Source organism: Solanum tuberosum, unplaced genomic scaffold, assembly GCF_000226075.1.
Source record: "Solanum tuberosum cultivar DM 1-3 516 R44 unplaced genomic scaffold, SolTub_3.0 scf00335, whole genome shotgun sequence".
Taxonomy (NCBI): Eukaryota; Viridiplantae; Streptophyta; class Magnoliopsida; order Solanales; family Solanaceae; genus Solanum; species Solanum tuberosum.
In genome coordinates this window covers 125,103-131,400 of record NW_006239280.1, presented here as the reverse complement: position 1 = coordinate 131,400, position 6,298 = coordinate 125,103, and positions in this window count along the sequence as shown.

Genomic DNA, 6,298 nt, shown 5'->3' with positions numbered 1-6,298 from the left:
TGGGTAATGACATACTTCAACAATCTAAAGACCTTTAAACAAGTTTGATTCATATACATTCATTATCTAGCAACCCACTTCATAAAGGCATAAACTAGGAATAAAGAGAAATCATGGGTTCATGGAGTATTTCGGATTTTGATACGGTTGCTCTAAAATTTGGGTTAGACCCATTTCCCACTCAATTTGACCCCCTAAACAAGAATATGAAGTCGGATTTTCGAAAAACGAAACGGATCTTTCTATATACAGCTAAACAAGTTTCCGGTAACTTCCGAAGCACATTTTTAAGAACTTTTTGGGTCAAATTCAAATATAATCATTTCATTAAGTTCTCGACTCCAAACTCACATGTGAGGCTCTAGTTTCACTCTATCATTTTTCGAGTCGTTACATTATCCCCCACTTGGTCATGCTGACTGCTAGTACTAGGAGTTGGTATCACACTTCAAGAATCGCCAGCTTACACCGCATCTCGCCTTTGCTACTCAAGTGCTACTTCTTCCCTAGCTTTCTTCCTAGACTCCTTTTGCGCTTTTTTGTGCAGTCGCCTCTCTTCCTTGTAGAGGTTTGTTGACTGCTCCGCATCAGAATCCACATCCTTCTTCTTTATCTTGCTAGATTTTTATTTAGGTATGTCACCCCATAAGTTGTCAAGTACATGACCAGCGGGAGGCTCACTGAATAGGTTTATCAAAGAATCTGGAACAACTGGGGGGCATAGTGACTGGTTTCCTGGACTCTTTGGCTATATCATCTCTCATCTCAGCCAACTGCCCCTTCAACTCCTCCGTATTTACTGAACCTATAGCATGTATGTGTTGGTCACATGGACCTCAAGACCATCTATCCTACTTTTTGGTACTGACAATTCTGTCTGAATCTTATCTTTTAATCGTTTCTCCATAGCTAACACATCTCGCTGAACTACCTGAGGTAGTTTGAGCACAATCTGGTCGACTATGGACCGGGTCTGCCTATGATCTGCAACCAATCTCTCAAAAATCATAGTAGGTATAGTGATGAATGTACTTGTAGGTTAGGCAGCTGAAACTGGTGGTGGTGGTGCACCCATAAATGGGTGTGATGAATCACCATGTTCAGTACTTCCTTCAGCATGTGGAATGTCAATTGGTACATGTGGTACTACCGCCAATTGCCCCACTGCTCCGGCTTTTAAACCACAAAGATGGTTGGCCGCGTCTTTTATTTTGGAAGTTGCGATGACCCTGGACGCTTCAACCCATCTATCCACTAACTTATTTGGTGGAATGTTGGCCTTCAAACAGAGTTTCCCTATCAGATAGGGAAATGTAAAACCTGCTCTCTCATTTAGTGCTCTATCCAGCATATCTGTGGTGATGATTCGGTCGACTTTCAGTGGGTATCCGTCCATGAGGCAGGCAACCAATGATGCTAGCGATGGTGATAATATGTTATCATTGGCTGAGGGCCGCAAGTCTACACGTACTATTTCCCACCAGACCTTGGTAGGAAAAGTGAGAGATGCCTTCGTGATCTGCATGTATTTTGGGCCATGTAGTATCCTATTGATCGTGGCTTTAGATATATCCACAAATTGGCCCCTTACTACAACTGAATCCAAGTGGTCCCCATGTGCTTGCAAATGCTTTCTGCCCCCTCTTAGTTGTTCCAGTGTTTGCAACAAAATTCATAAGTGTGGCTGCATATAAGGCATAGAATTATTTGGTAAGGTGGCTGGAAAACTCTCATGGTGAGTTGTTCATCCATTCAAATTTATGCATTTTGAACACCTTGTAGATATCTGGAAATGCCTAGATATTTGTTACCACTACTCTAGTCTCAGGTATGATTGGTCTTCTGCCAAAACCTCCCGTCTTGGACACTATCCCATGCGTGAAGAAGTCTTCTGACCTGTTCATAGTTCACATACTATGAAAGTAAGCAATTAACAGTTGCCTCACCACTGGGTGAGATTCATGTTAGTGAACATATTGGACCATCGGTACCCCAGGGCTGCCATCATCATCCTCTTCCTGGGCATCTTCTTCTTCTTGTGCTCCCTTTTCAGTTGCTGCTCCTACTTTAGGTTGATGTTCAGTTGCACTCTCCTAAGAGCTTGTCACAACCTAGGAGTATCCCCTAGATGTGACAAGGCGTACTCAACCCCAAAAGGTCTCATACAAGCCCCTTAGCATATCATAACATATGATAAAAGCAATGATGCGGAATTTTAAAACTTTATTCATACAATCGAAGTTTTTTATAAAAGTAAGCGGAAGTCTAGACTTGTCTCAATTAGCCATCAAATACAATCTTTGAATCAAATAGGGACACAACCCTTACAATATAGTCTGAAAATGAAATACTAAAAAGGAACAACAAATGACTCATACGTCCTCGAAACTTGAGGACTCACCAACTAGCAAGGAGAATGATCAATTCCAAGCTCGAGCCACGAGGGGAATCAAATTGAGTGTCAATCCCTATACTTGGGGGAAAATGTAGAAAATTATGGATAAGTACAAAAAATGCACTAAGTATGATAGCCATGCCAAAAAAAAACCTTGAAAACATGCTAAAAAGGACATTTTAGTTGAAAAGCATTCACTTTACCAAGCTTGAAAATCATCATGCACATTAGTGTAAAAGCATAAGTCATAAGCATATTCAACATATAGATCATCATAACATAATAGAACCATCTCATAAGTAACCCTAAGTTATACTTGTGCAATGCATAGATAAAGATCCCATAATCCCATCTATACTAAGTACCACTTTTAGGCCACCATAATCATACTTACCATTCTTTGATATCATCCTTAGTTAATATTCATAGACAAGGAAACCTCCACATTTACTAAGTCATATCAAGAAAGCAACTCATAGCAACAATCCATATTAAGCATACTTTATTTCATAAATCATCATAACATAAAATGAACACACCATAACTACTCTCAAACCCTACTTGTTCAATGCATGGATGAAGTCCCATACCCCCACCCACACTAAGTACTGTTTCTTGAGAAGCCATATTTCATAATCATTCATTATGGGGGTAAGCCTTAACCGACTTAGACCATGTGAGCTAAACATGGAATCCGGTGTCTCCCACACCGAAAAGGGTGTCCTACTTGCCTAAGGTAGAACCATTAATTTAGCTTTTAGGTGGATCCACTAGCTAAAGACCTATGAGAGCACATAGATATGGGACAAGAAGAATGCTACTAGATACCCCGCCTCAACTCACGTATGAAAATCCATCTCAAGAGATTGCTTCTAGAAACCCCACCTCAACTCACGTGAGGGCTTCCATCTCATATCAATATCCACTCGGTGCTTAGCATTATTCCCCACGGAATACTTATTATTTCATTACTTGAATTCATTATTATGGAATAATGTATCAACACTCAAACCAACATCAATCATAAGATAGCTCCTAGATTCAATAGGTGAGAATATCTTTTCAACCTAAGAATCCCCATATTGTGAGAAAACCTTTCACAACATGTCTTCATCATTCATAAGTATATAATTGAGAATAGCCTTTCAACCAACACAACATCATTATCATAATCATGGAAACTTCATTCATACTTCATTCATAATTCATTCATAAGTGTGTGTGTGTGATAATAGTCTTTCAAAAACACCACAATTACATCATAGTCATAATCACTTTACTTTCAAAGTGTTCATAAATCATATACATAAATCTCATAGTCATGCATAATTCTCATAAATTGCCCATCAAGGATCATAGATCATGATTCATCATAACATCTAGAATTACTACTTTAGACATGGATGATAACATAATTCAAGTAATCAATTCATAACATTCATAATTCTATAACATTTTACTTGCATCAATCAATACCCACACTTTAAGATCCAATTTGGGAAAATAGAGGAATTCATGGATTCTTGAGGAATTCAACTTAAAATCATATAAAATCATCAATATATCCATAAAAAATCATAATTAAATCATTAAAAATGAATTTGAAAGGAATCCATGAGATTGAAGTCAAACCCTAGCTTTTGGGTTATGTAGCTTTGAAATTATGGTTTTGAAGGGGATCCATGGGTGAAGGCTACCAATGGATTAAGATCTACCATACCATACTGAATAATTCCCCTAATTTGAGGAGAAAATCTTGATTCTTCAACCCTAGCTTCACCTTTCTTCTTCTTCTTCCTTTGGAGTTCTAGAGAGAGTTTATTTGGGGAAAGTTGGTTATGGATTTGGGTTTTGGGATTTTATGAGGTGAATGGCTTGGTTAATGACTTAAAAAGACTTATATAGGCGTATTAAAACAACAAAAAAATGACCTCACATCATACTAACTAAAAAGGAAATTACCTAAAGACCCCTAGCCTTAACCAACTTTGTGACAGCTTGCAGGCCCCATCCACGACCACCACTTACGGGGCGTGGACTGACCCACAGCCCGTACTGGTGGGGCATGGGTTGGGGTTCTTCAGCTACTGATCTTGGCCCTTGACCCACGAACCTCCTCCCACGGAGCGTGGACCACCCTACGAGGCATAGGTACCTCCGTGGGTCACTGTTTTGGGTAGGCTTGAGGGTGGTTTTAGGGTCCTCCTCAAGGACCCTTGGTTGGTCCTTGGGGGTCGTACCTTGACGTTAAACCCCTAAACCCTTCATTCTAAGTACGAGAAGTAAATTTTATGACTTTAACACTTACGACAAGCTTTAGTTAAGCCTAATAGTTTCTGGGGTGTCATAGAGCTACTATCAGAGGCCTTACCACTCTCGGACTCACTACCTTCCTCTTCAGACTGGGAAGGGGTATCCTGAACTGTAGCTCTCATTATCCGTGACCTAGTAATTAAAGGGGAGTAATCTTCAATTTCCGTGTTTACTTGGACCTCCGAGCTACTAGATTCTGCCTCATTTTCACTTTGAGTTGGGGAGGGAGGTGGTGAGGTATGTGGCGGTGCAGTCTTTCATCGTGGTCCCATAGTACCTGAAAAATAGCAGTGGGTTAATATTTGTAGAATCAAGTGATGCACTAACAGTTACTCAGACTTCCCCGGTGTAAGATACAATCTGACGCCTTGCCTTAAGAATGTCATCACCCAATCCATCATTGGAAAGGGCCACAAAGTAAAAATGAAAAGTGAAAAGTTTTACAAAGAAATAAAAAAAAAATTATATACGGAGGTCAACACTGGACGTGGTGGGTACCACGATCCGTGATGTCCCTCGTGGATATAAAACAGTGTCCAGCACCTGTACTGGTTATTATTCACGGAGGGCTTCACGGTATGTGAAGTGAACCACGAGCCGTTTGGCCCCTCGTGAACTTAGCCAGTGTTCACTTCATTTTCCAAGTGTGGGCCACAGATGGTTTCACGGTTCGTGTTCCCCTACATGGTTCGTGAAGTCTTTCGTGGACCGGCACTTGGGCAAGTTCTGCAGTTACTTCTCACCCAATACATTCATTATGCCTGATTTTATGAATAATCAGCGCACAATCACAATTTATGAAGGAGATTCGTTCACGGAGGCGACTAATCTACAGAAACCCAATAAAGAACTACCCAACTAAGGGCAATTACTTTCAATTAACATTATGCCCACAATCGAACAACCTCTTTGTTCCTAATTTTGACTGAATGTACTCGATATATTTAAGTGGTCATGACTCAACAAACCAATTCGGACTCTAATTCACACTTACATCATCATAAATCACAAACTTCACACAAATTAATCATACCCACAAAAGAAAATCACATATTGAAACCAATTTTAACATACCCACAACATGCAAACCCTAAAAATCGATTTATCAAGTAAGACTATTGAAAATCAAACAAAATATTTAGTAGTTCTAACTTGATTCTAGATTAGATTAAACTTATATCAAGTAGGAGGGAGAACTTACTTCAAAATTTTCTCAATTCGTCACACTAAGAGAAAGAGATGAACTCCAACTTTAATTTCTTGGCAATAGACAACTTAGGGTTTGATTCTTTGATCGATTGTGGAGTTATGGGTGATGAGAAACCGTTTAATAGCACTAAAAATCGTTACAAATAAGAGAAAACCCCGACCCTTGGCTATTTGTTAGCTATAAAAAACGTTTTAAAATCTTTTTAAACTCATGCGGGTGGGGTTAGGTCACTGGGTTACTGCCGACTTAACTAAGACGGACCGTTATGATGCTCGTGAAGAGCACCACGGTCCGTGTAAGTGCTCGTGAAAATTCCTTAGGCGATAAAATTGACATGAGGTTCACAAGAGGCTAAATGGTCCGTCTAAGGTCTAACGGAC